Raw genomic sequence first — 5,980 nt, 5'->3', positions numbered from 1 at the left:
GGAAACCATATTGCTACTTCGATGTCCAGTGTGCTTGACCTTTGACCTTTTGACCCCAAAATCGATAGGGAACATCTTCATCCCATGGGTAGTCCATATGTATGATATGGTGACTGTAGGTGGAAAGGATAACACTTTAGAGCCCGGAAACCATATTGCTACTTCGATGTCCAGTGCGCTTGACCTTTGACCTTTTGACCCCAAAATTGATAGGGAACATCTTCATCCCATGGGTAGTCCATATGTATGATATGGTGACTGTAGGTGGAAAGGATAACGCTTTAGAGTCCGGAAACCATATTGCTACTTCGATGTCCAGTGCGCTTGACCTTTGACCTTTTGACCCCAAAATCGATAGGGAACATCTTCATCCCATGGGTAGTCCATATGTATGATATGGTGACGGTAGGTGGAAAGGATAATGCTTTAAAGCCCGGAAAGCATTACGTCTACAGACAGACGGACGGACGGACAGACAGACGGACAACCCGATTCCAGTATACCCCCCCCCCCCACAACTTGTTGCGGGGGGTATAATAATTAATTACCCGTTGTCCCACAGCCGTATCTGTAATCGCACTTATCAATAGAACAATTGCACTCTTCTCGACACGTGGATCCAAACGATGGATAGATGCAGGTGGATGAGCAATTATCACCAAAATGTCCGAGAGGGCATTCTGAAATATTATGTAATCGACAACAAAACATAACGAATGTATATGATTCTGCAGCATTTCGCAAATACTATGGTTGTTAAAATGATCTTATTTGTAATTCCAACCTGCCTTTAGGATGACGCGTTTCATGGCAATTGTTAAGTTGTACTTTACGCACTGATTTCAATTACCGACTACCCCGTTTCGAGATATAGGGGCCACCGTGGGTTTGACAGATCAACAAGGAGTGGTTAATCCTCCTAGACAGTTGACATAACCTCTGTCCGTGTTTACCCAACTATTTTGTATTGCTAATAGAACTTACTAGATTGACCGTTATCCTCACCCTTTACCATTGATATGTTCAGCGAATACAGTACACGCCACGGGTTTTATGCGTGTTCCACGCAACGCGGTGGAACAAATTTGCCCCAAACACGGTGGACCTTTAAAATTGTCGGCACCTTTGAAGTCCTATTTTTCCGCGCGAACTAGACATTGAAGTCCATGGAGTATCTCCGTGGATGCCCACCGCGCATCTCCGTGGATGTCACCTGTACCTCTGTCGATGCCACCGTGTACCTCCGTGTGATAAAACAAAGAAATAATTTCCGAAATGATTCACCCAAAAAACCATTTCGCTTAGCCAGCATGCCTGCCCCCACCCCATTACCTATTTAGAAATTAGCTATCAATAATTCAATTCTTGTACTTGTTGTTTAATGATACGTTGGTGTTTTTGGTACATATCCGTATGTAGACTTCCCTGCAGACGTTCACACCATTTTATGAACCGCCCAAATTCTCGACATCCTGTATATAAACAGTGTTATTCCTACCACTCGTCGGTACATTGTTTCACGGCACGTGCAACACAATTTCACCAAATAAAAGAAGGGTCATGAACAACGACAATCATATGACAGTGATTTCAATTTGATAAATAGCAGTTCAAAGAAATTAATACCATAAGCAATGGTTTAGTTTTACGTAAAGTTTTCATTGTAGTTAGGAATATGTGATTAAGGTCAGCTACATACATGTACATGTTTACATTGGAGATGAATTTCATTATGTACTCAACTCAATCTAATTAAAATTAGATGTTAGATCCGCTCGCGTACTCGCATTCGTATGTGAGTGTACGCGAGCGGATCTAACATCTAATTTTAATTAGATTGTACTCAACTGTGAAGCAATGTGAGCAAAGAATCAAATTTGTATCACCTAAACAAATATATATTAAGAATATCTTAACTTTTAAACAAACCTTTAGAAAACTCCGTACTTTCATTAAGAAAATAATAAAATAAAATGTGTTCCCCTACCTAGAATGCCCATACTTCACATTAATAATATCACGGTTTGTTTTTTTTTTTTTTTCTAACTTGATAAATACTTTATTACACGCATGTATTATTTATTAAATGTATATATAACAGCTTTTGTCTTTATATTTTTGTATACCATTGCATAATGGTGATGAGATCCAATAAATTGAATTGAGTACATGTAGTCTTGAAATATCACAAAGTCTAGAGTTGACAACCATTGAAATAAAAATGCAGACGTTTTCTCGTTTATTCAGTAACTCAATAACTTGCGCATCTTCTGAATGAAAGTTCTAAAACAAACGTACTAGGTTTTGGTCAGTTATAACATAATACGGGGGTAAAATTCATCTAATCTCCGCTAGCAATGGGTTTTGAGTCAACTGTGCCTTCGTGGGTGAATAAAATCGGCTAGCGAAGATGAAAAAAAAATGCCTAGATAGTCCGCTTGCATTAACATGTATTATGAAGGTACAATCGAAGAATTATCCAGTAAATCCAATGATGTTGCAGTATATATAGCATGTATTTTTATGTATTTTTTTGACAGAGAGTGAGATAGACAGCTAAGCACGAAACATCTTTTTAGAAGGGGGGACTCATTCATTAGTCCTAACCCGGACCAGCCGAAAAATTCAACATGTAAAGAAAACAAAATGGGAAGTAATAAACAATATCAGAATGAAAGAAATTGTACTTTCAAGATTTATATTGAACGTATTAAACATCCCGTATCTGCATACATTCATAAATATTATAATCAATGATTACCAATGCTCTCTCTCTCTCTCTCTCTCTCTCTCTCTCTCTCTCTTTGTTGCTTTCATTATCTTATGCATCTAAAGATTAAATTAAAGATTTTAATAATCGATAGCATATATGAATAAAAACAAATAATCGTTAAGTCATTTCTGTTTATATTGATATTAGTCTTTTTTTATGAACTAGTTGCATTTGACACCGAGGATTTAGATCCTTAAATATTGACTACAAGCACGTAGAATCGGAGAGGGTGTAATTTGAAAACTTGAAAGTTAAGGATTTATCCTTGTAGCTTGTAGCGACCTACCCACTGCACGGTTTAAGAAATTGAAGTCGGAAGGGGAATTGAGACATTTTCAGACTACTACCCCCCCCCCCCCCCCCCCCCCCCCCACACACACACACATGCTCCCAATTTAAGGTTTTCGTAATCGGACAATTTAAGCACCATTTTTGTTGTTATCTTATTGCTTGTCAAGAAATTTACTCAACTTAACCGGCAACATACCCCTTCTGATACATTGAAAAATATAAGTAATGTTAGCACGGGGCTCTATAAAGTTCAATCTGCAGTTTGGTCATACCCGGTACTTCGTCATTCAATAACTTATTCAAAATAAACAAAAATGTTTGTCGGGTTAGCGGTACTATGATGTATGACTATAACAATGACCTGTACATTCCATGCAAATTCGAAGGGGTTTTCGCCTCAGTAGAACAATGGGGGTCAGCTAATCCGTGTATTTGAAATCAACAGAAGTGCTTAGTTTCTTGCGCAAAGTGTGAAATATATTGGGTCGGCGCAAGATACCCGTGATCTTAGACTAGATCTGATATTGCGCCGACCCAATATATTTCACACTTTTCATAAGAAGTCAAAACCCAAACTAGCTAACCGTAATTTAGTTATACTGTGACAAAGACCCTAGGAATTTGCATGGTATATACTTATTATACAAAAATCATTACATTATCCAGACACTCCCGATGACCATTTTTTTTATGAAAACCTCTATCAAAGTACATCGAACATAAGTCTCGGTCAAATGTAATTAACTCGGGATTTTAAAAATCAATCATTCGATAGTTTGTATTTTTGCCTCTATTAATTACGTAATAAATTAATTCCAATTTGTTAATCATCGACAATGCTCTAATTTCTATATTGGATCAAGTTATATTTGTCAAGATGCATATTAACACAATATGATGGAAGTAAACAGCGCATTTGTCAGAGAGAGAGAGAGAGAGAGAGAGAGAGAGCACTCGGTAATTATTAAATATCCTTATCACATGTTGTACATATATGTTTTTCATTTACTGAATATTCTAATTCGCATTCAAAACAGGAATCGCCTGCAAGTATGCATTATTTAAACATAGAATTTAAGAATATTTTAATGAAGAAAGAAGACTATTAAAGAAAAATTTTCAAAACCAGGTTTTCTTAAAAACATAATATATAGTGTTTGGTATCGTTGGAATTGGCTCAAAATGCTGAAAAACAATATAAGTATCAGGAGGGAAAATATTGACATTTTTTTCTTTTCTTAAAATTCCACCCTTATCTGGATTATTTGGCCTGCGGCACATTTTCACATCTCCCACAAGGCGCCCGTGGCCAGAACAAAGCTCTTAGCAGCTGTGTGTATTTGCAAATAACACACACCGTGGAACACGGAGGACACGGTGTATCTCCGTGGATTTTCCACCGTGGTCTTTCAACGGTGGGGTGTATAAAACTCGTGTCGTGTACTGTACATGTATATTTGAAATTCTTTCTGTCGTCTCTCACAGATTTATACTAATTGAGATATCAAGAGAGCATATTATTGAATTCAATTGAATTATTACAATTTTCAGTTATGCCAATGTCATAAAGCGAAGGTGGATTATCTACAAATTCATATCTTATTAGTACATATTTAAGTTGATTGATACATGTGCATTGTTTAATGAACGTACCTTTTTAATTTCCTATGCAAAATAATACATTACCTAGGCATACATTCTTTGTTCTGTAGTAGTTTGTGCAGCATTTTTCATGTTCACTTGTCTCCCTTTAATCAACATTCAACGAAACATATCTTTAGATTAATACAATAACAGTTTCTGCGGTTTATGTATATCAAACCAGCAGGGACTTACCCAGTTACGCAGTCATTTGGTGATTTTGTCTTGGTTCGTCGTCCTAGAGGATACTCTATCAAAGCAATTCCAAATCAATTCATTAAATCTAAGACAATTTCTTTCACGATCTTCATCTCTCTCACTGCAAAAAGGCTTATTGTTTCGTACTTGTTATTATTGACTGATGCATATCAATGCATTGATTTTTTTATGACAATTTACACAATAATCCCGATGATAACTTTACCAAAATTTTCTCCTATATTTTGATTGTCTTGAGGTCTCTCATTTTAACCAGCAATATTTACATTCACTGAAACTTTCCTCTTATATTTTGTTTTTCACCATACAAAATGAATGCATGTTCGTTGCAAACTAGTTTGATCCGGTTTTTAGTACCACCTGTCCGCGTAATTATTACCAAATATGGAGCTTTGTCAAGATCGATACATGGAAATGAGCAACATTAAATACTGGCAATATCTAGCATATGAATAAATTTATTCCCATATCAAGTAAAGGTATATTTGCTCGGTCTTGCAATAAAATTCAGGACAGAAGTAAATTGTTACGGAAACCATACTTGAATTTGCAAATTTCACCATATGTATAGGGTAAAAGTATGCGAAATTGTAACAGCGTACATAATTACATACCTGTAGTATAAACACATCCATTTACATGGTTGCAGTTGGTAGATGAACATGAGCAATTACTTAAGCAAAGGAATCCAAAGGCAGGATAGTTGCATGGCGATGAACAGCTGTCTCCAAAATATCCAGATGGACACACTAAAACATGCATGATGCATGTACGTAGCATATTTGTAGAGAGAGGGGAGCGAGCAAGAGACACTTAGAGAGAGAAATCTCTGAATTGTGCAACACTCCGAATTCTTCTATCCATTTTTTGCTATTGTACCTTATTTATCCTTTTGCATTAACATTGGTGGATACACACCAAATCAAGGGAGAGAAAAATATCTGCATCCTATAACGAAAGTCGGAATAGAACAATTCTTCAGCTTTTCACTGAATGTCAGAATATTGGATAGCTTCAAGTTGAGTATGCATGTGGTTTAGCAATAAAACAGCCAGT

General features: G+C 36.5%; 1 long non-coding RNA gene across 1 annotated transcript; it reads right to left on the bottom strand.

Annotated features, from left to right (window-relative positions):
- Nucleotides 1-548: 548 nt before the first annotated feature.
- LOC125656386 (uncharacterized) lies at nt 549-5,675 on the bottom strand. The gene is made up of 4 exons (XR_008797199.1): nt 5,539-5,675; nt 4,901-4,955; nt 4,751-4,812; nt 549-680 (listed from the first exon to the last, which is right to left on the bottom strand). It is a non-coding gene; the product is annotated as an uncharacterized LOC125656386 (long non-coding RNA).
- Nucleotides 5,676-5,980: the final 305 nt, after the last annotated feature.

Source organism: Ostrea edulis, chromosome 7, assembly GCF_947568905.1.
Source record: "Ostrea edulis chromosome 7, xbOstEdul1.1, whole genome shotgun sequence".
Lineage (NCBI taxonomy): Eukaryota > Metazoa > Mollusca > Bivalvia > Ostreida > Ostreidae > Ostrea > Ostrea edulis.
Note: the sequence above shows the minus strand (reverse complement) of the source record. Positions and strands in the feature narration are given on the sequence as shown.